We start from the raw sequence: 27,777 nt of genomic DNA, 5'->3' as shown, positions 1-27,777 counted from the left end.
TGCGGAATCTCTAGCTGTGGATTTTCTAGTTGCGTAACTTAAGGTTGTGAGGTTTCAAGTTGTGGAGTTTCTAGTTGTGGAGTTTCTAGTTGTGGAGTTTCCATTTGTGGAGTCTCTAGTTGCAGAGTTTCTAGTTGTGGAGTTTCAAGTTGTGGAGTTTCTAGTTGTGGAGTCTCAAGTTGTGGAGTTTCAAGTTGTGGAGTCTCAAGTTGTGGAGTTTCTAGTTGCGCAGTATCTAGTTGTGGAGTTTCCAGTGGTGGAGTTTCTAGTTGTGGAGTTGCGGAGTCTCTGGTTGTGGAGTTTCTAGTTTTGGAGTTTCGAGTTGTGGAGTCTTTAGTTGTAGTTGTGGAGTTTCTAGTTGTGGAGTTTCCAGTTGTGGAGTATCTAGTTGTGGAGTTTTCAGTTGTGTAGTTTCTAGCTGCGGAGTTTCTAGTTGCGGAGTTTCTATTTGTGGAGTTTCTAGCTGCGGAGTTTCTAGTTGCAGAGTCTCTGGTTTTGGAGTTTCTAGTTGCGGAGTCTCTAGTTGTGGAGTTTTTAGTTGTGGAGTTTCTAGATATGGAATTTCTAGTTGCCGAGTCTCTATTTGTGGAGTTTGTAGTTGTGGAGTTTCTATTTGTGGAGTTTCAAGTTGTGGAGTTTCTAGTTGCGGAATCTCTAGCTGGGGATTTTCTAGTTGCGTAACTTAAGGTTGTCATATTTCAAGTTGTGAAGTTTCTAGTTGTGGAGTTTCTAGTTGTGGATTTTCTAGTTGTGGAGTCTCTAGTTGTGTAGTTTCTAGCTGCGCAGTTTCTAGTTGCGGAGTTTCTATTTGTGGAGTTTCTAGCTGCGGAGTTTCTAGTTGCAGAGTCTCTGGTTGTGGAGTTTCTAGTTGCGGAGTTTCTAGTTGTTGAGTTTCTAGTTGTGGTGTTTCTAGTTGTGGAGTTTCTAGTTGCGGAATCTCTAGCTGTGGATTTTCTAGTTGCGTAACTTAAGGTTGTGAGGTTTCAAGTTGTGGAGTTTCTAGTTGTGGAGTTTCTAGTTGTGGACTTTCTAGTTGTGGAGTTTGTAGTTGTGGAGTTTCTAGTTGTGGAGTTTCTATTTGTGGAGTCTCTAGTTGCAGAGTTTCTAGTTGTGGAGTTTCTAGTTGGGGAGTTTCTGGTTGTGGAGTTTCTAGTTGTGGAGTTTCAAGTTGTGGAGTTTCTAGTTGTGGAGTCTCAAGTTGTGGAGTTTCAAGTTGTGTAGTTGCGGAGTCTCTGGTTGTGGAGTTTTTAGTTTTGGAGTTTCGAGTTGTGGAGTCTTTAGTTGTAGTTGTGGAGTTTCTAGTTCTGGAGTTTCCAGTTGTGGAGTATCTAGTTGTGGAGTTTCCAGTTGTGTAGTTTCTAGCTGCGGAGTTTCTAGTTGCGGAGTTTCTATTTGTGGAGTTTCTAGCTGCGGAGTTTCTAGTTGCAGAGTCTCTGGTTGTGGAGTTTGTAGTTGCGGAGTCTCTAGTTGTGGAGTTTTTAGTTGTGGAGTTTCTAGATATGAAATTTCCAGTTGCCGAGTCTCTATTTGTGGAGTTTGTAGTTGTGCAGTTTCTAGTTGTGGAGTTTCAAGTTGTTGAGTTTCTAGTTGTGGAGTCTCTAGTTCCGGAGTTTCTAGTTGTTGAGTTTCTAGTTGTGGAGTTTCTAGTTGTGGAGTTTGTAGTTGCGGAATCTCTAGCTGTGGATTTTCTAGTTGCGTAACTTAAGGTTGTGAGGTTTCAAGTTGTGGAGTTTCTAGTTGTGGAGTTTCTAGTTGTGGAGTCTCTAGTTGTGTAGTTTCTAGCTGCGGAGTTTCTAGTTGCGGAGTTTCTATTTGTGGAGTTTCTAGCTGCGGAGTTTCTAGTTGCAGAGTCTCTAGTTGTTGAGTTTCTAGTTGTGGAGTTTCTAGTTGTGGAGTTTCAAGTTGTGGAGTTTCTAGTTATTGAGTTTCTAGTTTGAAGTCTCTAGTTGCAGTCTCTAGTTGTGGAGTCTCTAGTTTAGGAGTTTCTGGTTGTAGAGTTTTTAGTTGTGGAGTGTCTGGTTGTGGAGTTTACAGTTGTGGAGTTTCCAGTTGTGGAGTTTCGAGTTGTGGAGTTTTGAGTTCTGGAGTTTCTAGTTGTGGAGTTTCTAGTTGCGGAATCTCTAGCTGTGGATTTTCTAGTTGCGGAACTTAAGGTTGTGAGGTTTCAAGTTGTGGAGTTTCTAGTTGTGGAGTTTCTAGTTGTGGAGTCTCTAGTTGTGGAGTTTCTAGCTGCGGAGTTTCTAATTGTGGAGTTTCTGTTTGTGGAGTTTCTAGCTGCAGAGTTTCTAGTTGCAGAGTCTCTGGCTGTGGAGTTTCTAGTTGCGGAGTCTCTAGTTGTAGAGTTTCTAGTTGTGGAGTTTCTAGTTGTGGAGTTTTTATTTGTGGGGTTTTTAGTTGTGAAGTTTCTATATATGGATTTTTTTCTAGTTTCCGAGTCTCGATTTGTGGAGTTTGTTGTTGTGGAGTTTCTAGTTGTGGAGTTTTTTGTTGTGGAGTTTCTGGTTGTGGAGTTTCTAGTTGTGGAGTTTCAAGTTGTGGAGTTTCTAGTTGTGGAGTTTCTAGTTGCGGAGTTTCTAGTTGTCGAGATTCAAGTTGTGGAGTTTCAAGTTGCGGAGTCTCAAGCTGTGCAGTTTCTAGTTGTTGAGTTTTTAGTTGTGGAGTTTTTAGTTGTTGAGTTTCTAGTTTGAAGTCTCTACTTGTAGATTCTCTAGTTGTGGAGTCTCAAGTTTAGGAGTTTCTAGTTGAAGAGTTTTTAGTTGTGGAGTGTCTAGTTGTGGAGTTTCCAGATGTGAAGTTTCGAGTTTTGGAGTTTCTAGTTGTGGAGTCTCTAGTTGTGTAGTTTCTAGCTGCGGAGTTTCTAGTTGCGGAGTTTTCATTTGTTGAGTTTCTAGTTGTGGAGTCTCAAGTTGTGGAGTTTAAAGTTGTGGAGTTTCAAGTTGTGGAGTTTCAAGTTGTGGAGTCTCTAGTTGTAGAGTTACTAGTTGCAGAGTATCTAGTTGTGGAGTTTCCAGTTTTGGAGTTTCTTGTTGTGGAGTTGCGGAGTCTCTGGTTGTGGAGTTTCTAGTTGTTGAGTTTCGAGTTGTGGAGTTTCTATTTGTGGAGTTTCCAGTTGTGGAGTATCTAGTTGTGGAGTTTACAGTTGTGAAGTATCTAGTTGTGGAGTTTCCAGTTGTGGAGTATCTAGTTGTGGAGTTTTAAGTTGTGGAGTTTCTAGTTGCGGAGTTTCTAGTTGCGGAGTAATTAATAGCGGAGTTTCTACTTGCGAAGTTTCAAGTTGCGGAGTCTCAAGTTGTGGAGCTTCCAGTTGTGGAGTTTTTAGTTGTGGAGTTTCTAGTTGTTGAGTTTCTAGTTGTGAATTCTCTAGTTTTGCAGTTTCTAGTTGTGGAGTTTCTAGATATAGAATTTCTAGTTGCCGAGTCCCTATTTGTGGAATTTCTAGTTGCCGAGTCTCTAGTTGTGGAGTTTCTAGTTGCAGAGTCTCTAGTTTTAGAATTTCTAGTTGGCGAGTCTCTATTTGTGGAATTTCTAGTTGCCGAGTCTCTATTTGTGGAGTTTGTAGTTGTGGAGTTTCTAGTTGTGGAGTTTGTAGTTGTGGAGTTTCTAGTTGCAGAGTTTCTAGTTGTGGAGTTTCAAGTTGTGGAGTCTCTAGATGTGAAGTTTCTAGTTGTCGAGTTTCCAGTTGTGGCGTATCTAGTAGTGAAGTTTCCAGTTGTGGAGATTCTAGTTGTGGAGTTTCTAGTTGCGGAGTCCCTAGCTGTGGAGTTTCTAGTTGCGGAGTTTCTAGTTGGGGAGTTTCAAGTTGTGGAGTTTCAAGTTGCGGAATCTCAAGCTGTGCAGTTTCTAGTTGTACAGTTTCTGGTTGTGGAGTTTCTAGCTGTGGAGTTTCAAGTTGTGGAGTTTCTAGTTGTGGAGTCTCAAGTTGTGGAGTTTAAAGTTGTGGAGTTTCTAGTTGTGGAGTATCTAGTTGTGGAGTTTCCAGTTGTGGAGTTTCTATTTGTGGAGTTGCGGAGTCTCAAGTTGTGGAGTTTCTAGTTGTGGAGTTTCGAGTTGTGGAGTTTCTAGGTGCAGAGTCTCAGGTTGTGGAGTTTCTAGTTGCGGAGTTTCTAGTTGTAGATTTTCTGGTTGTGGAGTTTCTAGTTGTGGAGTTTCGAGTTGTGGAGTTTCTAGTTGTGGAAATGCGGAGTCTCTAGTTGTGGAGATTCTAGTTGTGGAGTTTCTAGTTGTGGATTTTCGAGTTGCGGAGTTTCTAGTTGCAGAGTCTCTGGTTGTGGAGTTTCCAGTTGTGGAGTATCTGGTTGTGGAGTTTCCGGTTGTGAAGTTTCTAGTTGTGGAGTTTCCAGTTGGAGTATCTAGTTGTGGAGTTTCTAGTTGTTGAGTTTCTAGTTGTGAAGTCTCTAGTTTTGCAGATTCTAGTTGTAAAGTTTTTAGTTGTGGAGTTTCTAGATATGGAATATCTAGTTGCCGAGTCTCTATTTGTGGAGTTTGTAGTTGTGGAATTTCTAATTGTGGAGTTTCAAGTTGTGGAGTTTCTAGTTGTGGAGTCTCTAGTTGCGGAGTTTCTAGTTGTGGAGTTTCTAGTTGTGGAGTTTCTAGTTGTGGAGTTTCTAGTTGCGGAATCTCTAGCTGTGGATTTTCTAGTTGCGTAACTTAAGGTTTTGAGGTTTCAAGTTGTGGAGTTGCTAGTTGTGGAGTTTCTAGTTGTGGAGTTTCTAGTTGTGGAGTCTCTAGTTGTGTAGTTTCTAGCTGCGCAGTTTCTAGTTGTGGAGTTTCTATTTGTGGAGTTTCTAGTTGTGGAGTTTCTAGCTGCAGAGTTTCTAGTTGCAGAGTCTCTGGCTGTGGAGTTTCTAGTTGCGGAGTCTCTAGTTGTAGAGTTTCTAGTTGTGGAGTTTCTAGTTGTGGAGTTTTTAGTTGTGGGGTTTTTAGTTGAGGAGTTTCTAGATATGGAATTTCTAGTTGCCGAGTCTATATTTGTTGAGTTTGTTGTTGTGGAGTTTCTAGTTGTAGAGTTTTTAGTTGTGGAGTCTCTAGTTGCGGAGATTATAGTTGTGGAGTTTCTAGTTGTGGAGTTTCTAGTTGTACAGTTTCTGGTTGTGGAGTTTCTAGTTGTGGAGTTTCAAGTTGTGGAGTTTCTAGTTGTGGAGTCTCAAGCTGTGAAGTTTAAAGTTGTGGAGTTTCAAGTTGGGGAGTCTCTAGTTGTGGAGTTTCTAGTTGTGGAGTATCTAGTTGTGGAGTTTCCAGTTGTGGAGTTTCTATTTGTGGAGTTGCGGAGTCTCTAGTTGTGGAGTTTCTAGTTGTGGAGTTTCTAGTTGTGGAGTTTCGAGTTGTGGAGTTTCTAGGTGCAGAGTTTCTGGTTGTGGAGTTTCTAGTTGCGGAGTTTCTAGTTGTAGATTTTCTGGTTGTGGAGTTTCTAGTTGTGAAGTTTAAAGTTGTGGAGTTTCTAGTTGTGGAGTATCAAGTTGTGGAGTTCAAAGTTGTGGAGTTTCAAGTTGGGGAGTCTCTAGTTGTGGAGTTTCTAGTTGTGGAGTATCTAGTTGTGGAGTTTCCAGTTGTGGAGTTTCTAGTTGTGGAAATGCGGAGTCTCTTCTTGTGGAGTTTCTAGTTGTGGAGTTTCGAGTTGCGGAGTTTCCAGTTGCAGAGTCTCTGTTTGTGGAGTTTCCAGTTGTGGAGTATCTAGTTGTGGAGTTTCCGGTTGTGAAGTTTCTAGTTGTGGAGTTTCCAGTTGGAGTATCTAGTTGTGGAGTTTCTAGTTGCGGAGTTTTTAATAGCTGGGTTTTCTAGTTGTGGAGTTTGAAGTTGCGGAGTCTCAAGTTGTGGAGTTTCCAGTTGTGGAGTTTCTAGTTGTGGAGTTTCAAGTTGTGGAGTTTCTAGTTGTGGAGTCTCCAGCTGCGGAGTTTCCAGTTGTGGAGTTTCTAGTTGTGGAGTTTCTAGTTATGGAGTTTGTAGTTGCGGAATCTCTGGCTGTGGATTTTCTAGTTGCGTAACTTAAGGTTGGGAGGTTTCAAGTTGTGGAGTTTCTAGTTGTGGAGTTTCTAGTTGTGGAGTTTGTAGTTGTGGAGTTTCTAGTTGTGAAGTCTCTAGTTGTGTAGTTTCTAGCTGCGGAGTTTCTAGTTGCGGAGTTTCTACTTGTGGAGTTTCTAGCTGCGGAGTTTCTAGTTGCAGAGTCTCTGGTTGTGGAGTTTCTAGTTGCGGAGTCTCTAGTTGTGGAGTTGCTAGTTGCGGAATCTCTAGCTGTGGATTTTCTAGTTGCGTAACTTAAGGTTGTGAGGTTTCAAGTTGTGGAGTTTCTAGTTGTGGAGTTTCTAGTTGTGGAGTCTCTAGTTGTGTAGTTTCTAGCTGCGCAGTTTCTAGTTGCGGAGTTTCTATTTGTGGAGTTTCTAGCGGTGGAGTTTCTAGTTGCAGAGTCTCTGGTTGTGTAGTTTCTAGTTGCGGAGTTTCTAGTTGTTGAGTTTCTAGTTGTGGAGTTTCTAGTTGCGGAATCTCTAGCTGTGGATTTTCTAGTTGCGTAACTTAAGGTTGTGAGGTTTCAAGTTGTGGAGTTTCTAGTTGTGGAGTTTCTAGTTGTGGAGTTTCTAGTTGTTGAGTTTGTAGTTGTGGTGTTTCTAGTTGTGGAGTTTCTATTTGTGGAGTCTCTAGTTGCAGACTTTCTAGTTGTGGAGTTTCTAGTTGTGGAGTTTCTGGTTGTGGAGTTTCTAGTTGTGGAGTCTCAAGTTGTGGAGTTTCAAGTTGTGGAGTTTAAAGTTGTGGAGTCTCTAGTTGTGGAGTTTCTAGTTGCACAGTATCTAGTTGTGGAGTTTCCAGTTGTGGAGTTTCTAGTTGTGGAGTTGCGGAGTCTCTGGTTGTGGAGTTTCTAGTTTTGGAGTTTCGAGTTGTGGAGTCTTTAGTTGTAGTTGTGGAGTTTCTAGTTGTGGAGTATCTAGTTGTGGTGTTTCCAGTTGTGTAGTTTCTAGCTGCGGAGTTTCTAGTTGCGGAGTTTCTATTTGTGGAGTTTCTAGCTGCGGAGTTTCTAGTTGCAGAGTCTCTGGTTGTGGAGTTTCTAGTTGCGGAGTCTCTAGTTGTGGAGTTTCTAGTTGAGGAGTTTCTAGATATGGAATTTCTAGTTGCCGAGTCTCTATTTGTGGAGTTTGTAGTTGTGGAGTTTCTCGTTGTGGAGTTTCAGGTTGTGGAGTTTCTAGTTGTGGAGTCTCTAGTTCCGGAGTTTCTAGTTGTTGAGTTTCTAGTTGTGGAGTTTCTAGTTGCGGAATCTCTAGCTGTGGATTTTCTAGTTGCGTAATTTAAGGTTGTGAGGTTTCAAGTTGTGGAGTTTCTAGTTGTGGAGTTTCTAGTTGTGGAGTCTCTAGTTGTGTAGTTTCTAGCTGCGGAGTTTCTAGTTGCGGAGCTTCTATTTGTGGAGTTTCTAGTTGCAGAGTCTCTGGTTGTGGAGTTTCTAGTTGCGGAGTCTCTAGTTGTGGTATTTCTAGTTGTGGGGTTTCTAGTTGTGGAGTTTCCAGTTGTGGAGTTTTTAGTTGTGGACTTTCGAGACATAAAATTTCTTGTAGCCGAGTCTCCATTTGTGGAGTTTGTAGTTGTTGAGTTTCAAGTTGTGGAGTTTCTACTCGTGGAGTTTCTAGCTGTGGAGTTTCTAGTTGAGAGTGTCTAGTTTTGAAGTTTCTAGTTGCGAATTCTCTAGTTGAAGAGTCTCTAGTTGTAGAGTTTCTAGTTGTGGAGTTTCTAGTTTTGGAGTTTCAAGTTGTGGAGTTTCTAGTTGTTGAGTTTCTAGTTTGAAGTCTCTAGTTGTAGTCTCTAGTTGTGGAGTCTCTAGTTTAGGATTTTCTGGTTGTAGAGTTTCTAGTTGTGGAGTGTCTAGTTGTGGAGTTTCCAGTTGTGGAGTTTCCAGTTGTGGAGTTTCGAGTTGTGGAGTAGTGAGTTCTGGAGTTTCTAGTTGTGGAGTTTCTAGTTGCGGAATCTCTAGCTGTGGATTTTCTAGTTGCGGAACTTATGGTTGTGAGGTTTCAAGTTGTGGAGTTTCTAGTTGTGGAGTTTCTAGTTGTGGAGTCTCTAGTTGTGGAGTTTCTAGCTGCGGAGTTTCTAATTGTGGAGTTTCTGTTTGTGGAGTTTCTAGCTGCAGAGTTTCTAGTTGCAGAGTCTCTGGCTGTGGAGTTTCTAGTTGCGGAGTCTCTAGTTGTAGAGTTTCTAGTTGTGGAGTTTCTAGTTGTGGAGTTTTCAGTTGTGGGATTCTTAGTTGTGAAGTTTCCAGATATGAAATTTTTTCTAGTTGCCGAGTCTCTATTTGTAGAGTTTGTTGTTGTGGAGTTTCTAGTTGTGGAGTTTTTAGTTGTGGAGTCTCTAGATGTGGAGTTTCTTGTTGTGGATTTTCTAGTTGTAGAGTTTCTGGTTGTGGAGTTTCGAGTTTTGGAGTTTCTAGTTGTGGAGTCTCTAGTTATGTAGTTTCTAGCTGCGGAGTTTCTAGTTGCGGAGTTTTCATTTGTTGAGTTTCTAGTTGTGGAGTCTCAAGTTGTGGAGTTTAAAGTTGTGGAGTTTCAAGTTGTGGAGTCTCTAGTTGTAGAGTTACTAGTTGCGAAGTATCTAGTTGTGGAGTTTCCAGTTGTGGAGTTTCTTGTTGTGGAGTGGCGGAGTCTCTGGTTGTGGAGTTTCTAGTTGTTGAGTTTCGAGTTGTGGAGTCTCTAGTTGTGGAGTTTCTAGTTGTGGAGTTTCCAGTTGTGGAGTATCTAGTTGGGGAGTTTACAGTTGTGAAGTATCTAGTTGTGGAGTTTCCAGTTGTGGAGTATCTAGTAGTGGAGTTTTAAGTTGTGGAGTTTCTAGTTGCGGAGTTTCTAGTTGCGGAGTATTTAATAGTGGAGTTTCTACTTGTGAAGTTTCAAGTTGCGGAGTCTCAAGTTGTGGCGTTTCCAGTTGTGGAGTTTTTAGTTGTGGAGTTTCTAGTTGTTGAGTTTTTAGTTGTGAAGTCTCTAGTTTTGCAGTTTCTAGTTGTGGAGTTTCTAGATATAGAATTTCTAGTTGCCGAGTCTCTATTTGTGGAATTTCTAGTTGCCGAGTCTCTAGTTGTTGAGTTTCTAGTTGCAGAGTCGCTAGTTGTGGAATTTCTTGTTGCCGAGTCTCTATTTGTGGAATTTTTAGTTGCCGAGTCTCCATTTGTGGAGTTTGTAGTTGTGGAGTTTCAAGTTGTGGAGTTTCTATTTGCAGAGTTTCTAGTTGTGGAGTTTCAAGTTGTGGAGTCTCTAGATGTGGAGTTTCTAGTTGTCGAGTTTCCAGTTGTGGCGTATCTAGTAGTGGAGTTTCCAGTTGTGGAGTTTCTAGTTGTGGAGTTTCTAGTTGCGGAGTCCCTAGTTGTGGAGTTTCTAATTGCGGAGTTTCTAGTTGTGGAGTTTCAAGTTGTGGAGTTTCAAGTTGCGGAGTCTAAAGCTGTGCAGTTTCTAGTTGTTGAGTTTTTAGTTGTGGAGTTTTTAGTTGTTGAGTTTCTAGTTTGAAGCCTCTACTTGTAGATTCTCTAGTTGTGGAGTCTCAAGTTTAGGAGTTTCTAGTTGAAGAGTTTTTAGTTGTGGAGTGTCTAGTTGTGGAGTTTCCAGTTGTGGAGTTTCGAGTTTTGGAGTTTCAAGTTGTGGAGTCTCTAGTTGTAGAGTTACTAGTAGCGGACTATCTAGTTGTGGAGTTTCTTGTTGTGGAGTTGCGGAGTCTCTGGTTGTGGAGTTTCTAGTAGTTGAGTTTCGAGTTGTGGAGTCTCTAGTTGTGGAGTTTCTAGTTGCCGAGTTTCCAGTTGTGGAGTATCTAGTTGTGGAGTTTCCAGTTGTGAAGTATCTAGTTGTGGAGTTTCCAGTTGTGGAGTATCTAGTTGTGGAGTTTTAAGTTGTAGAGTTTCTATTTGCGGAGTTTCTAGTTGCGGAGTATTTAATAGCGGAGTTTCTAGTTGTGAAGTTTCAAGTTGCGGAATCTCAAGTTGTGGAGTTTCCAGTTGTGGAGTTTTTAGTTGTGGAGTTTCTAGTTGTTGAGTTTCAAGTTGTGTAGTTCCTAGCTGCGCAGTTCCTAGTTGCGGAGTTTCTATCTGTGGAGTTTCTAGCTGCGGAGTTTCTAGTTGCAGAGTCTCTGGTTGTGGAGTTTCTAGTTGCGGAGTTTCTAGTTGTTGAGTTTCTAGTTGTGGAGTTTCTAGTTGTGGAGTTTCTATTTGTGGAGTTTCAAGTTGTGGAGTTTCTAGTTGTGGAGTCTCAAGTTGTGGAGTTTCAAGTTGTGGAGTCTCAAGTTGTGGATTTTCTAGTTGCGCAGTATCTAGTTGTGGAGTTTCCAGTTGTGGAGTTTCTAGTTGTGGAGTTGCGGAGTCTCTGGTTGTGGAGTTTCTAGTTTTGGAGTTTCGAGTTGTGGAGTCTTTAGTTGTAGTTGTGGAGTTTCTAGTTGTGGAGTTTCCAGTTGTGGAGTATCTAGTTGTGGAGTTTTCAGTTGTGTAGTTTCTAGCTGCGGAGTTTCTAGTTGCGGAGTTTCTATTTGTGGAGTTTCTAGCTGCGGAGTTTCTAGTTGCAGAGTCTCTGGTTTTGGAGTTTCTAGTTGCGGAGTCTCTAGTTGTGGAGTTTTTAGTTGTGGAGTTTCTAGATATGGAATTTCTAGTTGCCGAGTCTCTATTTGTGGAGTTTGTAGTTGTGGAGTTTCTATTTGTGGAGTTTCAAGTTGTGGAGTTTCTAGTTGCGGAATCTCTAGCTGGTGATTTTCTAGTTGCGTAACTTAAGGTTGTCAGGTTTCAAGTTGTGGATTTTCTAGTTGTGGAGTTTCTAGTTGTGGATTTTCTAGTTGTGGAGTCTCTAGTTGTGTAGTTTCTAGCTGCGCAGTTTCTAGTTGCGGAGTTTCTATTTGTGGAGTTTCTAGCTGCGGAGTTTCTAGTTGCAGAGTCTCTGGTTGTGGAGTTTCTAGTTGCGGAGTTTCTAGTTGTTGAGTTTCTAGTTGTGGTGTTTCTAGTTGTGGAGTTTCTAGTTGCGGAATCTCTAGCTGTGGATTTTCTAGTTGCGTAACTTAAGGTTGTGAGGTTTCAAGTTGTGGAGTTTCTAGTTGTGGAGTTTCTAGTTGTGGACTTTCTAGTTGTGGAGTTTGTAGTTGTGGAGTTTCTAGTTGGGGAGTTTCTGGTTGTGGAGTTTCTAGTTGTGGAGTTTCAAGTTGTGGAGTTTCTAGTTGTGGAGTCTCAAGTTGTGGAGTTTCAAGTTGTGGCGTTTCAAGTTGTGGAGTTGCGGAGTCTCTGGTTGTGGAGTTTTTAGTTTTGGAGTTTCGAGTTGTGGAGTCTTTAGTTGTAGTTGTGGAGTTTCTAGTTGTGGAGTTTCCAGTTGTGGAGTATCTAGTTGTGGAGTTTCCAGTTGTGTAGTTTCTAGCTGCGGAGTTTCTAGTTGCGGAGTTTCTATTTGTGGAGTTTCTAGCTGCGGAGTTTCTAGTTGCAGAGTCTCTGGTTGTGGAGTTTGTAGTTGCGGAGTCTCTAGTTGTGGAGTTTTTAGTTGTGGAGTTTCTAGATATGAAATTTCCAGTTGCCGAGTCTCTACTTGTGGAGTTTGTAGTTGTGGAGTTTCTAGTTGTGGAGTTTCAAGTTGTTGAGTTTCTAGTTGTGGAGTCTCTAGTTCCGGAGTTTCTAGTTGTTGAGTTTCTAGTTGTGGAGTTTCTAGTTGTGGAGTTTGTAGTTGCGGAATCTCTAGCTGTGGATTTTCTAGTTGCGTAACTTAAGGTTGTGAGGTTTCAAGTTGTGGAGTTTCTAGTTGTGGAGTTTCTAGTTGTGGAGTCTCTAGTTGTGTAGTTTCTAGCTGCGGAGTTTCTAGTTGCGGAGTTTCTATTTGTGGAGTTTCTAGCTGCGGAGTTTCTAGTTGCAGAGTCTCTAGTTGTTGAGTTTCTAGTTGTGGAGTTTCTAGTTGTGGAGTTTCAAGTTGTGGAGTTTCTAGTTATTGAGTTTCTAGTTTGAAGTCTCTAGTTGCAGTCTCTAGTTGTGGAGTCTCTAGTTTAGGAGTTTCTGGTTGTAGAGTTTTTAGTTGTGGAGTGTCTGGTTGTGGAGTTTCCAGTTGTGGAGTTTCCAGTTGTGGAGTTTCGAGTTGTGGAGTTTTGAGTTCTGGAGTTTCTAGTTGTGGAGTTTCTAGTTGCGGAATCTCTAGCTGTGGATTTTCTAGTTGCGGAACTTAAGGTTGTGAGGTTTCAAGTTGTGGAGTCTCTAGTTGTAGAGTTTCTAGTTGTGGAGTTTCTAGTTGTGGAGTTTTTAGTTGTGGGGTTTTTAGTTGTGAAGTTTCTATATATGGATTTTTTTTCTAGTTGCCGAGTCTCTATTTGTGGAGTTTGTTGTTGTGGAGTTTCTAGTTGTGGAGTTTTTTGTTGTGGAGTCTCTAGTAGCGAAGTTTCTTTTTGTTGAGTTTCTAGTTGTGGAGTTTCTAGTTGTAGAGTTTCTGGTTGTGGAGTTTCTAGTTGTGGAGTTTCAAGTTGTGGAGTTTCTAGTTGTGGAGTTTCTAGTTGCGGAGTTTCTAGTTGTGGAGATTCAAGTTGTGGAGTTTCAAGTTGCGGAGTCTCAAGCTGTGCAGTTTCTAGTTGTTGAGTTATTAGTTGTGGAGTTTTTAGTTGTTGAGTTTCTAGTTTGAAGTCTCTACTTGTAGATTCTCTAGTTGTGGAGTCTCAAGTTTAGGAGTTTCTAGTTGAAGAGTTTTTAGTTGTGGAGTGTCTAGTTGTGGAGTTTCCAGTTGTGAAGTTTCGAGTTTTGGAGTTTCTAGTTGTGGAGTCTCTAGTTGTGTAGTTTCTAGCTGCGGAGTTTCTAGTTGCGGAGTTTTCATTTGTTGAGTTTCTAGTTGTGGAGTCTCAAGTTGTGGAGTTTAAAGTTGTGGAGTTTCAAGTTGTGGAGTTTCAAGTTGTGAAGTCTCTAGTTGTAGAGTTACTAGTTGCGGAGTATCTAGTTGTGGAGTTTCCAGTTGTGGAGTTTCTTGTTGTGGAGTTGCGGAGTCTCTGGTTGTGGAGTTTCTAGTTGTTGAGTTTCGAGTTGTGGAGTCTCTAGTTGTGGAGTTTCTATTTGTGGAGTTTGCAGTTGTGGAGTATCTAGTTGTGGAGTTTACAGTTGTGAAGTATCTAGTTGTGGAGTTTCCAGTTGTGGAGTATCTAGTTGTGGAGTTTTAAGTTGTGGAGTTTCTAGTTGCGGAGTTTCTAGTTGCGGAGTATTTAATAGCAGAGTTTCTACTTGCGAAGTTTCAAGTTGCGGAGTCTCAAGTTGTGGAGCTTCCAGTTGTGGAGTTTTTAGTTGTGGAGTTTCTAGTTGTTGAGTTTCTAGTTGTGAACTCTCTAGTTTTGCAGTTTCTAGTTGTGGAGTTTCTAGATATAGAATTTCTAGTTGCCGAGTCCCTATTTGTGGAATTTCTAGTTGCGGAGTTTCTAGTTGTGGAGTTTTAAGTTGTGGAGTTTCAAGTTGCGGAGTATCAAGCTGTGCAGTTTCTAGTTGTTGAGTTTTTAGTTGTGGAGTTTTTAGTTGTTGAGTTTCTAGTTTGAAGTCTCTACTTGTAGATTCTCTAGTTGTGGAGTCTCAAGTTTAGGAGTTTCTAGTTGAAGAGTTTTCATTTGTTGAGTTTCTAGTTGTGGAGTCTCAAGTTGTGGAGTTTCAAGTTGTGGAGTTTCAAGTTGTGGAGTCTCTAGTTGTAGAGTTACTAGTTGCGGAGTATCTAGTTGTGGAGTTTCCAGTTGTGGAGTTTCTTGTTGTGGAGTTGCGGAGTCTCTGGTTGTGGAGTTTCTAGTTGTTGAGTTTCGAGTTGTGGAGTCTCTAGTTGTGGAGTTTCTAGTTGTGGAGTTTCCAGTTGTGGAGTATCTAGTTGTGGAGTTTCCAGTTGTGGAGTATCTAGTTGTGGAGTTTTAAGTTGTGGAGTTTCTAATTGCGGAGTTTCTAGTTGCGGAGTATTTAATAGCGGAGTTTCTGCTTGTGAAGTTTCATGTTGCGCAGTCTCAAGTTGTGGAGTTTCCAGTTGTGGAGTTTTTAGTTGTGGAGTTTCTAGTTGTTTAGTTTCTAGTTGTGAAGTCTCTAGTTTTGCAGTTTCTAGTTGTGGAGTTTCTAGATATAGAATTTCTAGTTGCCGAGTCTCTATTTGTGGAATTTCTAGTTGCCGAGTCTCTAGTTGTGGAGTTTCTAGTTGCAGAGTCTCTAGTTGTGGAATTTCTAGTTGCCGAGTTTGTATTTTTGGAATTTCTAGTTGCCGAGTCTCTATTTGTGGAGTTTCTAGTTGTGGAGTTTCTAGCTGTGGAGTGTCTAGTTGAGGAGTTTGTAGCTGCGGAGATTCTAATTGTGGAGTTTCTGTTTGTGGAGTTTCTAGCTGCAGAGTTTCTAGTTGCAGAGTCTCTGGCTGTGGAGTTTCTAGTTGCGGAGTCTCTAGTTGTAGAGTTTCTAGTTGTGGAGTTTCTAGTAGTGGAGTTTTTAGTTGTGGGGTTTTTAGTTGAGGAGTTTCTAGATATGGAATTTCTAGTTGCCGAGTCTATATTTGTTGAGTTTGTTGTTGTGGAGTTTCTAGTTGCGGAGATTATAGTTGTGGAGTTTCTAGTTGTGGAGTTTCTAGTTGTACAGTTTCTGGTTGTGGAGTTTCTAGTTGTGGAGTTTCAAGTTGTGGAGTTTCAAGTTGTGGAGTTTCAAGTTGGGGAGTCTCTAGTTGTGGAGTTTCTAGTTGTGGAGTATCTAGTTGTGGAGTTTCCAGTTGTGGAGTTACTAGTTGTGGAAATGCGGAGTCTCTAGTTGTGGAGTTTCTAGTTGTGGAGTTTCGAGTTGCGGAGTTTCTAGTTGCAGAGTCTCTGTTTGTGGAGTTTCCAGTTGTGGAGTATCTAGTTGTTGAGTTTCCGGTTGTGAAGTTTCTAGTTGTGGAGTTTCCAGTTGGAGTATCTAGTTGTGGAGTTTCTAGTTGCGGAGTTTTCAATAGCTGAGTTTTCTAGTTGTGGAGTTTGAAGTTGCGGAGTCTCAAGTTGTGGAGTTTCCAGTTGTGGCGTTTTTAGTTGTGGAGTTTCTAGTTGTTGAGTTTCTAGTTGTGAAGTCTCTAGTTTTGCAGATTCTAGTTGTAAAGTTTTTAGTTGTGGAGTTTCTAGATATGGAATTTCTAGTTGCCGAGTCTCTATTTCTGGAGTTTGTAGTTGTGGAGTTTCTAGTTGTGGAGTTTCAAGTTGTGGAGTTTCTAGTTGTGGAGTCTCTAGCTGCGGAGTTTCTAGTTGTGGAGTTTCTAGTTGTGGAGTTTCTAGTTATGGAGTTTCTAGTTGCGGAATCTCTGGCTGTGGAATCTCTAGTTGCGTAACTTAAGGTTGGGAGGTTTCAAGTTGTGGAGTTTCTAGTTGTGGAGTTTCTAGTTGTGGAGTTTCTAGTTGTGGAGTCTCTAGTTGGGTAGTTTCTAGCTGCGGAGTTTCTAGTTGCGGAGTTTCTATTTGTGGAGTTTCTAGCTGCGGAGTTTCTAGTTGCAGAGTCTCTGGTTGTGGAGTTTCTAGTTGCGGAGTCTCTGGTTGTGGAGTTTCTAGTTGCGGAATCTCTAGCTGTGGATTTTCTAGTTGCGTAACTTAAGGTTGTGAGGTTTCAAGTTGTGGAGTCTCTAGTTGTAGAGTTACTAGTTGCGGAGTATCTAGTTGTGGAGTTTCCAGTTGTGGAGTTTCTAGTTGTGAAGTCTCTAGTTTTGCAGTTTCTAGTTGTGGAGTTTCTAGATATAGAATTTCTAGTTGCCGAGTCTCTATTTGTGGAATTTCTAGTTGCCGAGTATCTAGTTGTGGAGTTTCTAGTTGCAGAGTCTCTAGTTGTGGAATTTCTAGTTGCCGAGTCTCTAGTTGTGTAGTTTCTAGCTGCAACGTTTCTAGTTGCGGAGTTTCTATTTGTGGAGTTTCTAGCTGCGGAGTTTCTAGTTGCGGAGTTTCTAGTTGTTGAGTTTCTAGTTGTGGAGTTTCTAGTTGTGGAGTTTCTAGTTGCGGAATCTCTAGCTGGGGATTTTCTAGTTGCGTAACTTAAGGTTGTCAGGTTTCAAGTTGTGGAGTTTCTAGTTGTGGAGTTTCTAGTTGTGGATTTTCTAGTTGTGGAGTCTCTAGTTGTGGAGTTTCTAGCTGCGGAGTTTCTAGTTGCAGAGTCTCTGGTTGTGGAGTTTGTAGTTGCGGAGTCTCTAGTTGTGGAGTTTTTAGTTGTGGAGTTTCTAGATATGAAATTTCCAGTTGCCGAGTCTCTATTTGTGGAGTTTGTAGTTGTGGAGTTTCTAGTTGTGGAGTTTCAAGTTGTTGAGTTTCTAGTTGTGGAGTCTCTAGTTCCGGAGTTTCTAGTTGTTGAGTTTCTAGTTGTGGAGTTTCTAGTTGTGGAGTTTGTAGTTGCGGAATCTCTAGCTGTGGATTTTCTAGTTGCGTAACTTAAGGTTGCGAGGTTTCAAGTTGTGGAGTTTCTAGTTGTGGAGTTTCTAGTTGTGGAGTCTCTAGTTGTGTAGTTTCTAGCTGCGGAGTTTCTAGTTGCGGAGTTTCTATTTGTGGAGTTTCTAGCTGCGGAGTTTCTAGTTGCAGAGTCTCTAGTTGTTGAGTTTCTAGTTGTGGAGTTTCTAGTTGTGGAGTTTCAAGTTGTGGAGTTTCTAGTTATTGAGTTTCTAGTTTGAAGTCTCTAGTTGCAGTCTCTAGTTGTGGAGTCTCTAGTTTAGGAGTTTCTGGTTGTAGAGTTTTTAGTTGTGGAGTGTCTGGTTGTGGAGTTTCCAGTTGTGGAGTTTCCAGTTGTGGAGTTTCGAGTTGTGGAGTTTTGAGTTCTGGAGTTTCTAGTTGTGGAGTTTCTAGTTGCGGAATCTCTAGCTGTGGATTTTCTAGTTGCGGAACTTAAGGTTGTGAGGTTTCAAGTTGTGGAGTTTCTAGTTGTGGAGTTTCTAGTTGTGGAGTTTCTAGTTGTGGAGTTTCTAGTTGTGGAGTCTCTAGTTGTGGAGTTTCTAGCTGCGGAGTTTCTAATTGTGGAGTTTCTGTTTGTGGAGTTTCTAGCTGCAGAGTTTCTAGTTGCAGAGTCTCTGGCTGTGGAGTTTCTAGTTGCGGAGTCTCTAGTTGTAGAGTTTCTAGTTGTGGAGTTTCTAGTTGTGGAGTTTTAGTTGTGGGATTCTTAGTTGTGAAGTTTCTAGATATGAAATTTTTTCTAGTTGCCGAGTCTCTATTTGTAGAGTTTGTTGTTGTGGAGTTTCTAGTTGTGGAGTTTTTAGTTGTGGAGTCTCTAGATGTGGAGTTTCTTGTTGTGGATTTTCTAGTTGTAGAGTTTCTGGTTGTGTAGTTTCGAGTTTTGGAGTTTCTAGTTGTGGAGTCTCTAGTTATGTAGTTTCTAGCTGCGGAGTTTCTAGTTGCGGAGTTTTCATTTGTTGAGTTTCTAGTTGTGGAGTCTCAAGTTGTGGAGTATAAAGTTGTGGAGTTTCAAGTTGTGGAGTCTCTAGTTGTAGAGTTACTAGTTGCGAAGTATCTAGTTGTGGAGTTTCCAGTTGTGGAGTGGCGGAGTCTCTGGTTGTGGAGTTTCTAGTTGTTGAGTTTCGAGTTGTGGAGTCTCTAGTTGTGGAGTTTCTAGTTGTGGAGTTTCCAGTTGTGGAGTATCTAGTTGGGGAGTTTACAGTTGTGAAGTATCTAGTTGTGGAGTTTCCAGTTGTGGAGTATCTAGTAGTGGAGTTTTAAGTTGTGGAGTTTCTAGTTGCGGAGTTTCTAGTTGCGGAGTATTTAATAGTGGAGTTTCTACTTGTGAAGTTTCAAGTTGCGGAGTCTCAAGTTGTGGCGTTTCCAGTTGTGGAGTTTTTAGTTGTGGAGTTTCTAGTTGTTGAGTTTCTAGTTGTGAAGTCTCTAGTTTTGCAGTTTCTAGTTGTGGAGTTTCTAGATATAGAATTTCTAGTTGCCGAGTCTCTATTTGTGGAATTTCTAGTTGTCGAGTCTCTAGTTGTGGAGTTTCTAGTTGCAGAGTCGCTAGTTGTGGAATTTCTTGTTGCCGAGTCTCTATTTGTGGAATTTCTAGTTGCCGAGTCTCCATTTGTGGAGTTTGTAGTTGTGGAGTTTCAAGTTGTGGAGTTTCTATTTGCAGAGTTTCTAGTTGTGGAGTTTCAAGTTGTGGAGTCTCCAGATGTGGAGTTTCTAGTTGTCGAGTTTCCAGTTGTGGCGTATCTAGTAGTGGAGTTTCCAGTTGTGGAGTTTCTAGTTGTGGAGTTTCTAGTTGCGGAGTCCCTAGTTGTGGAGTTTCTAATTGCGGAGTTTCTAGTTGTGGAGTTTCAAGTTGTGGAGTTTCAAGTTGCGGAGTCTCAAGCTGTGCAGTTTCTAGTTGTTGAGTTTTTAGTTGTGGAGTTTTTAGTTGTTGAGTTTCTAGTTTGAAGCCTCTACTTGTAGATTCTCTAGTTGTGGAGTCTCAAGTTTAGGAGTTTCTAGTTGAAGAGTTTTTAGTTGTGGAGTGTCTAGTTGTGGAGTTTCCAGTTGTGGAGTTTCGAGTTTTGGAGTTTCTAGTTGTGGAGTCTCTAGTTGTGTAGTTTCTAGCTGCGGAGTTTCTAGTTGTGGAGTTTTCATTTGTTGAGTTTCTAGTTGTGGAGTCTCATGTTGTGGAGTTTAAAGTTGTGGAGTTTCAAGTTGTGGAGTCTCTAGTTGTAGAGTTACCAGTAGCGGACTATCTAGTTGTGGAGTTTCTTGTTGTGGAGTTGCGGAGTCTCTGGTTGTGGAGTTTCTAGTAGTTGAGTTTCGAGTTGTGGAGTCTCTAGTTGTGGAGTTTCTAGTTGCGCAGTTTCCAGTTGTGGAGTATCTAGTTGTGGAGTTTCCAGTTGTGAAGTATCTAGTTGTGGAGTTTCCAGTTGTGGAGTATCTAGTTGTGGAGTTTTAAGTTGTAGAGTTTCTATTTGCGGAGTTTCTAGTTGCGGAGTATTTAATAGCGGAGTTTCTAGTTGTGAAGTTTCAAGTTGCGGAATCTCAAGTTGTGGAGTTTCCAGTTGTGGAGTTTTTAGTTGTGGAGTTTCTAGTTGTTGAGTTTCAAGTTGTGTAGTTCCTAGCTGCGCAGTTCCTAGTTGCGGAGTTTCTATCTGTGGAGTTTCTAGCTGCGGAGTTTCTAGTTGCAGAGTCTCTGGTTGTGGAGTTTCTAGTTGCGGAGTTTCTAGTTGTTGAGTTTCTAGTTGTGGAGTTTCTAGTTGTGGAGTTTCTAGTTGCGGAATCTCTAGCTGTGGATTTTCTAGTTGCGTAACTTAAGGTTGTGAGGTTTCAAGTTGTGGAGTTTCTAGTTGTGGAGTTTCTAGTTGTGGAGTTTCTATTTGTGGAGTCTCTAGTTGCAGAGTTTCTAGTTGTGGAGTTTCAAGTTGTGGAGTTTCTAGTTGTGGAGTCTCAAGTTGTGGAGTTTCGAGTTGTGGAGTCTCTAGTTGTGGAGTTTCTAGTTGTGGAGTTTCCAGTTGTGGAGTATCTAGTTGGGGAGTTTACAGTTGTGAAGTATCTAGTTGTGGAGTTTCCAGTTGTGGAGTATCTAGTAGTGGAGTTTTAAGTTGTGGAGTTTCTAGTTGCGGAGTTTCTAGTTGCGGAGTATTTAATAGTGGAGTTTCTACTTGTGAAGTTTCAAGTTGCGGAGTCTCAAGTTGTGGCGTTTCCAGTTGTGGAGTTTTTAGTTGTGGAGTTTCTAGTTGTTGAGTTTCTAGTTGTGAAGTCTCTAGTTTTGCAGTTTCTAGTTGTGGAGTTTCTAGATAAAGAATTTCTAGTTGCCGAGTCTCTATTTGTGGAATTTCTAGTTGCCGAGTCTCTAGTTGTGGAGTTTCTAGTTGCAGAGTCGCTAGTTGTGGAATTTCTTGTTGCCGAGTCTCTATTTGTGGAATTTCTAGTTGCCGAGTCTCCATTTGTGGAGTTTGTAGTTGTGGAGTTTCAAGTTGTGGAGTTTCTATTTGCAGAGTTTCTAGTTGTGGAGTTTCAAGTTGTGGAGTCTCCAGATGTGGAGTTTCTAGTTGTCGAGTTTCCAGTTGTGGCGTATCTAGTAGTGGAGTTTCCAGTTGTGGAGTTTCTAGTTGTGGAGTTTCTAGTTGCGGAGTCCCTAGTTGTGGAGTTTCTAATTGCGGAGTTTCTAGTTGTGGAGTTTCAAGTTGTGGAGTTTCAAGTTGCGGAGTCTCAAGCTGTGCAGTTTCTAGTTGTTGAGTTTTTAGTTGTGGAGTTTTTAGTTGTTGAGTTTCTAGTTTGAAGCCTCTACTTGTAGATTCTCTAGTTGTGGAGTCTCAAGTTTAGGAGTTTCTAGTTGAAGAGTTTTTAGTTGTGGAGTGTCTAGTTGTGGAGTTTCCAGTTGTGGAGTTTCGAGTTTTGGAGTTTCTAGTTGTGGAGTCTCTAGTTGTGTAGTTTCTAGCTGCGGAGTTTCTAGTTGTGGAGTTTTCATTTGTTGAGTTTCTAGTTGTGGCGTCTCATGTTGTGGAGTTTAAAGTTGTGGAGTTTCAAGTTGTGGAGTCTCTAGTTGTAGAGTTACTAGTAGCGGACTATCTAGTTGTGGAGTTTCTTGTTGTGGAGTTGCGGAGTCTCTGGTTGTGGAGTTTCTAGTAGTTGAGTTTCGAGTTGTGGAGTCTCTAGTTGTGGAGTTTCTAGTTGCGCAGTTTCCAGTTGTGGAGTATCTTGTTGTGGAGTTTCCAGTTGTGAAGTATCTAGTTGTGGAGTTTCCAGTTGTGGAGTATCTAGTTGTGGAGTTTTAAGTTGTAGAGTTTCTATTTGCGGAGTTTCTAGTTGCGGAGTATTTAATAGCGGAGTTTCTAGTTGTGAAGTTTCAAGTTGCGGAATCTCAAGTTGTGGAGTTTCCAGTTGTGGAGTTTTTAGTTGTGGAGTTTCTAGTTGTTGAGTTTCAAGTTGTGTAGTTCCTAGCTGCGCAGTTCCTAGTTGCGGAGTTTCTATCTGTGGAGTTTCTAGCTGCGGAGTTTCTAGTTGCAGAGTCTCTGGTTGTGGAGTTTCTAGTTGCGGAGTTTCTAGTTGTTGAGTTTCTAGTTGTGGAGTTTCTAGTTGTGGAGTTTCTAGTTGCGGAATCTCTAGCTGTGGATTTTCTAGTTGCGTAACTTAAGGTTGTGAGGTTTCAAGTTGTGGAGTTTCTAGTTGTGGAGTTTCTAGTTGTGGAGTTTCTATTTGTGGAGTCTCTAGTTGCAGAGTTTCTAGTTGTGGAGTTTCAAGTTGTGGAGTTTCTAGTTGTGGAGTCTCAAGTTGTGGAGTTTCAAGTTGTGGAGTCTCAAGTTGTGGAGTTTCTAGTTGCGCAGTATCTAGTTGTGGAGTTTCCAGTTGTGGAGTTTCTAGTTGTGGAGTTGCGGAGTCTCTGGTTGTGGAGTTTCTAGTTTTGGAGTTTCGAGTTGTGGAGTCTTTAGTTGTAGTTGTGGAGTTTCTTGTTGTGGAGTTTCCAGTTGTGGAGTATCTAGTCGTGGAGTTTTCAGTTGTGTAGTTTCTAGCTGCGGAGTTTCTAGTTGCGGAGTTTCTATTTGTGGAGTTTCTAGCTGCGGAGTTTCTAGTTGCAGAGTCTCTGGTTTTGGAGTTTCTAGTTGCGGAGTCTCTAGTTGTGGAGTTTTTAGTTGTGGAGTTTCTAGATATGGAATTTCTAGTTGCCGAGTCTCTATTTGTGGAGTTTGTAGTTGTGGAGTTTCTATTTGTGGAGTTTCAAGTTGTGGAGTTTCTAGTTGCGGAATCTCTAGCTGGGGATTTTCTAGTTGCGTAACTTAAGGTTGTCAGGTTTCAAGTTGTGGAGTTTCTAGTTGTGGAGTTTCTAGTTGTGGATTTTCTAGTTGTGGAGTCTCTAGTTGTGTAGTTTCTAGCTGCGCAGTTTCTAGTTGCGGAGTTTCTATTTGTGGAGTTTCTAGCTGCGGAGTTTCTAGTTGCAGAGTCTCTGGTTGTGGAGTTTCTAGTTGCGGAGTTTCTAGTTGTTGAGTTTCTAGTTGTGGTGTTTCTAGTTGTGGAGTTTCTAGTTGCGGAATCTCTAGCTGTGGATTTTCTAGTTGCGTAACTTAAGGTTGTGAGGTTTCAAGTTGTGGAGTTTCTAGTTGTGGAGTTTCTAGTTGTGGACTTTCTAGTTGTGGAGTCTCTAGTTGTGTAGTTTCTAGCTGCGCAGTTTCTAGTTGCGGAGTTTCTATTTGTGGAGTTTCTAGCTGCGGAGTTTGTAGTTGTGGAGTTTCTAGTTGTGGAGTTTCTATTTGTGGAGTCTCTAGTTGCAGAGTTTCTAGTTGTGGAGTTTCTAGTTGGGGAGTTTCTGGTTGTGGAGTTTCTAGTTGTGGAGTTTCAAGTTGTGGAGTTTCTAGTTGTGGAGTCTCAAGTTGTGGAGTTTCAAGTTGTGGCGTTTCTAGTTGTGGAGTTTCAAGTTGTTGAGTTTCTAGTTGTGGAGTCTCTAGTTCCGGAGTTTCTAGTTGTTGAGTTTCTAGTTGTGGAGTTTCTAGTTGTGGAGTTTCTAGTTGCGGAATCTCTAGCTGTGGATTTTCTAGTTGCGTAACTTAAGGTTGTGAGGTTTCAAGTTGTGGAGTTTCTAGTTGTGGAGTTTCTAGTTGTGGAGTCTCTAGTTGTGTAGTTTCTAGCTGCGCAGTTTCTAGTTGCGGAGTTTCTATTTGTGGAGTTTCTAGCTGCGGAGTTTGTAGTTGTGGAGTTTCTAGTTGTGGAGTTTCTATTTGTGGAGTCTCTAGTTGCAGAGTTTCTAGTTGTGGAGTTTCCAGTTGGGGAGTTTCTGGTTGTGGAGTTTCTAGTTGTGGAGTTTCAAGTTGTGGAGTTTCTAGTTGTGGAGTCTCAAGTTGTGGAGTTTCAAGTTGTGGCGTTTCTAGTTGTGGAGTTTCAAGTTGTTGAGTTTCTAGTTGTGGAGTCTCTAGTTCCGGAGTTTCTAGTTGTTGAGTTTCTAGTTGTGGAGTTTCTAGTTGTGGAGTTTCTAGTTGCGGAATCTCTAGCTGTGGATTTTCTAGTTGCGTAACTTAAGGTTGTGAGGTTTCAAGTTGTGGAGTTTCTAGTTGTGGAGTTTCTAGTTGTGGAGTCTCTAGTTGTGTAGTTTCTAGCTGCGGAGTTTCTAGTTGCAGAGTCTCTAGTTGTTGAGTTTCTAGTTGTGGAGTTTCTAGTTGTGGAGTTTCAAGTTGTGGAGTTTCTAGTTATTGAGTTTCTAGTTTGAAGTCTCTAGTTGCAGTCTCTAGTTGTGGAGTCTCTAGTTTAGGAGTTTCTGGTTGTAGAGTTTTTAGTTGTGGAGTGTCTGGTTGTGGAGTTTCCAGTTGTGGAGTTTCGAGTTGTGGAGTTTTGAGTTCTGGAGTTTCTAGTTGTGGAGTTTCTAGTTGCGGAATCTCTAGCTGTGGATTTTCTAGTTGCGGAACTTAAGGTTGTGAGGTTTCAAGTTGTGGAGTTTCTAGTTGTGGAGTTTCTAGTTGTGGAGTTTCTAGTTGTGGAGTCTCATGTTGTGGAGTTTCTAGCTGCGGAGTTTCTAATTGTGAAGTTTCTGTTTGTGGAGTTTCTAGCTGCAGAGTTTCTAGTTGCAGAGTCTCTGGCTGTGGAGTTTCTAGTTGCGGAGTCTCTAGTTGTAGAGTTTCTAGTTGTGGAGTTTCTAGTTGTGGAGTTTTTAGTTGTGGGGTTTTTAGTTGTGAAGTTTCTATATATGGATTTTTTTTTTCTAGTTGCCGAGTCTCTATTTGTGGAGTTTGTTGTTGTGGAGTTTCTAGTTGTGGAGTTTTTTGTTGTGGAGTCTCTAGTTGCGAAGTTTCTTTTTGTGGAGTTTCTAGTTGTGGAGTTTCTAGTTGTAGAGTTTCTGGTTGTGGAGTTTCTAGTTGTGGAGTTTCAAGTTGTGGAGTTTCTAGTTGTGGAGTTTCTAGTTGCGGAGTTTCTAGTTGTGGAGATTCAAGTTGTGGAGTTTCAAGTTGCGGAGTCTCAAGCTGTGCAGTTTCTAGTTGTTGAGTTTTTAGTTGTGGAGTTTTTAGTTGTTGAGTTTCTAGTTTGAAGTCTCTACTTGTAGATTCTCTAGTTGTGGAGTCTCAAGTTTAGGAGTTTCTAGTTGAAGAGTTTTTAGTTGTGGAGTGTCTAGTTGTGGAGTTTCCAGTTGTGAAGTTTCGAGTTTTGGAGTTTCTAGTTGTGGAGTCTCTAGTTGTGTAGTTTCTAGCTGCGGAGTTTCTAGTTGCGGAGTTTTCATTTGTTGAGTTTCTAGTTGTGGAGTCTCAAGTTGTGGAGTTTAAAGTTGTGGAGTTTCAAGTTGTGGAGTTTCAAGTTGTGGAGTCTCTAGTTGTAGAGTTACTAGTTGCGGAGTATCTAGTTGTGGAGTTTCCAGTTGTGGAGTTTCTTGTTGTGGAGTTGCGGAGTCTCTGGTTGTGGAGTTTCTAGTTGTTGAGTTTCGAGTTGTGGAGTCTCTAGTTGTGGAGTTTCTATTTGTGGAGTTTGCAGTTGTGGAGTATCTAGTTGTGGAGTTTACAGTTGTGAAGTATCTAGTTGTGGAGTTTCCAGTTGTGGAGTATCTAGTTGTGGAGTTTTAAGTTGTGGAGTTTCTAGTTGCGGAGTTTCTAGTTGCGGAGTATTTAATAGCGGAGTTTCTACTTGCGAAGTTTCAAGTTGCGGAGTCTCAAGTTGTGGAGCTTCCAGTTGTGGAGTTTTTAGTTGTGGAGTTTCTAGTTGTTGAGTTTCTAGTTGTGAATTCTCTAGTTTTGCAGTTTCTAGTTGTGGAGTTTCTAGATATAGAATTTCTAGTTGCCGAGTCCCTATTTGTGGAATTTCTAGTTGCGGAGTTTCTAGTTGTGGAGTTTTAAGAGTTGGAGTTTCAAGTTGCGGAGTATCAAGCTGTGCAGTTTCTAGTTGTTGAGTTTTTAGTTGTGGAGTTTTTAGTTGTTGAGTTTCTAGTTTGAAGTCTCTACTTGTAGATTCTCTAGTTGTGGAGTCTCAAGTTTGGGAGTTTCTAGTTGAAGAGTTTTCATTTGTTGAGTTTCTAGTTGTGGAGTCTCAAGTTGTGGAGTTTCAAGTTGTGGAGTTTCAAGTTGTGGAGTCTCTAGTTGTAGAGTTACTAGTTGCGGAGTATCTAGTTGTAGAGTTTCCAGTTGTGGAGTTTCTTGTTGTGGAGTTGCGGAGTCTCTGGTTGTGGAGTTTCTAGTTGTTGAGTTTCGAGTTGTGGAGTCTCTAGTTGTGGAGTTTCTAGTTGTGAAGTCTCTAGTTTTGCAGTTTCTAGTTGTGGAGTTTCTAGATATAGAATTTCTAGTTGCCGAGTCTCTATTTGTGGAATTTCTAGTTGCCGAGTCTCTAGTTGTGGAGTTTCTAGTTGCAGAGTCTCTAGTTGTGGAATTTCTAGTTGCCGAGTTTGTATTTTTGGAATTTCTAGTTGCCGAGTCTCTATTTGTGGAGTTTCTAGTTGTGGAGTTTCTAGCTGTGGAGTGTCTAGTTGAGGAGTTTCTAGCTGCGGAGTTTCTAATTGTGGAGTTTCTGTTTGTGGAGTTTCTAGCTGCAGAGTTTCTAGTTGCAGAGTCTCTGGCTGTGGAGTTTCTAGTTGCGGAGTCTCTAGTTGTAGAGTTTCTAGTTGTGGAGTTTCTAGTAGTGGAGTTTTTAGTTGTGGGGTTTTTAGTTGAGGAGTTTCTAGATATGGAATTTCTAGTTGCCGAGTCTATATTTGTTGAGTTTGTTGTTGTGGAGTTTCTAGTTGTAGAGTTTTTAGTTGTGGAGTCTCTAGTTGCGGAGATTATAGTTGTGGAGTTTCTAGTTGTGGAGTTTCTAGTTGTACAGTTTCTGGTTGTGGAGTTTCTAGTTGTGGAGTTTCAAGTTGTGGAGTTTCAAGTTGGGGAGTCTCTAGTTGTGGAGTTTCTAGTTGTGGAGTATCTAGTTGTGGAGTTTCCAGTTGTGGAGTTTCTATTTGTGGAGTTGCGGAGTCTCTAGTTGTGGAGTTTCTAGTTGTGGAGTTTCTAGTTGTGGAGTTTCGAGTTGTGGAGTTTCTAGGTGCAGAGTCTCTGGTTGTGGAGTTTCTAGTTGCGGAGTTTCTAGTTGTAGATTTTCTGGTTGTGGAGTTTCTAGTTGTGAAGTTTAAAGTTGTGGAGTTTCTAGTTGTGGAGTATCAAGTTGTGGAGTTCAAAGTTGTGGAGTTTCAAGTTGGGGAGTCTCTAGTTGTGGAGTTTCTAGTTGTGGAGTATCTAGTTGTGGAGTTTCCAGTTGTGGAGTTTCTAGTTGTGGAAATGCGGAGTCTCTAGGTGTGGAGTTTCTAGTTGTGGAGTTTCGAGTTGCGGAGTTTCTAGTTGCAGAGTCTCTGTTTGCGGAGTTTCCAGTTGTGGAGTATCTAGTTGTTGAGTTTCCGGTTGTGAAGTTTCTAGTTGTGGAGTTTCCAGTTGGAGTATCTAGTTGTGGAGTTTCTAGTTGCGGAGTTTTTAATAGCTGAGTTTTCTAGTTGTGGAGTTTGAAGTTGCGGAGTCTCAAGTTGTGGAGTTTCCAGTTGTGGCGTTTTTAGTTGTGGAGTTTCTAGTTGTTGAGTTTCTAGTTGTGAAGTCTCTAGTTTTGCAGATTCTAGTTGTAAAGTTTTTAGTTGTGGAGTTTCTAGATATGGAATTTCTAGTTGCCGAGTCTCTATTTCTGGAGTTTGTAGTTGTGGAGTTTCTAGTTGTGGAGTTTCAAGTTGTGGAGTTTCTAGTTGTGGAGTCTCTAGCTGCGGAGTTTCTAGTTGTGGAGTTTCTAGTTGTGGAGTTTCTAGTTATGGAGTTTCTAGTTGCGGAATCTCTGGCTGTGGATTTTCTAGTTGCGTAACTTAAGGTTGGGAGGTTTCAAGTTGTGGAGTTTCTAGTTGTGGAGTTTCTAGTTGTGGAGTTTCTAACTGTGGAGTCTCTAGTTGTGTAGTTTCTAGCTGCGGAGTTTCTAGTTGCGGAGTTTCTATTTGTGGAGTTTCTAGCTGCGGAGTTTCTAGTTGCAGAGTCTCTGGTTGTGGAGTTTCTAGTTGCGGAGTCTCTAGTTGTGGAGTTTCTAGTTGCGGAATCTCTAGCTGTGGATTTTCTAGTTGCGCAACTTAAGGTTGTGAGGTTTCAAGTTGTGGAGTCTCTAGTTGTGGAGTTTCTAGTTGTGGATTTTCTAGTTGTGGAGTCTCTAGTTGTGGAGTTTCTAGCTGCGGAGTTTCTAGTTGCAGAGTCTCTGGTTGTGGAGTTTGTAGTTGCGGAGTCTCTAGTTGTGGAGTTTTTAGTTGTGGAGTTTCTAGATATGAAATTTCCAGTTGCCGAGTCTCTATTTGTGGAGTTTGTAGTTGTGGAGTTTCTAGTTGTAGAGTTTCAAGTTGTTGAGTTTCTAGTTGTGGAGTCTCTAGTTCCGGAGTTTCTAGTTGTTGAGTTTCTAGTTGTGGAGTTTCTAGTTGTGGAGTTTGTAGTTGCGGAATCTCTAGCTGTGGATTTTCTAGTTGCGTAACTTAAGGTTGTGAGGTTTCAAGTTGTGGAGTTTCTAGTTGTGGAGTCTCTAGTTGTGTAGTTTGTAGCTGCGGAGTTTCTAGTTGCGGAGTTTCTATTTGTGGAGTTTCTAGCTGCGGAGTTTCTAGTTGCAGAGTCTCTAGTTGTTGAGTTTCTAGTTGTGGAGTTTCTAGTTGTGGAGTTTCAAGTTGTGGAGTTTCTAGTTATTGAGTTTCTAGTTTGAAGTCTCTAGTTGCAGTCTCTAGTTGTGGAGTCTCTAGTTTAGGAGTTTCTGGTTGTAGAGTTTTTAGTTGTGGAGTGTCTGGTTGTGGAGTTTCCAGTTGTGGAGTTTCCAGTTGTGGAGTTTCGAGTTGTGGAGTTTTGAGTTCTGGAGTTTCTAGTTGTGGAGTTTCTAGTTGCGGAATCTAGCTGTGGATTTTCTAGTTGCGGAACTTAAGGTTGTGAGGTTTCAAGTTGTGGAGTTTCTAGTTGTGGAGTTTCTAGTTGTGGAGTTTCTAGTTGTGGAGTCTCTAGTTGTGGAGTTTCTAGCTGCGGAGTTTCTAATTGT

Source organism: Rhipicephalus microplus, unplaced genomic scaffold (genome assembly GCF_043290135.1).
Source record: "Rhipicephalus microplus isolate Deutch F79 unplaced genomic scaffold, USDA_Rmic scaffold_53, whole genome shotgun sequence".
Taxonomy (NCBI): domain Eukaryota; kingdom Metazoa; phylum Arthropoda; class Arachnida; order Ixodida; family Ixodidae; genus Rhipicephalus; species Rhipicephalus microplus.
Note: the sequence above shows the minus strand (reverse complement) of the source record.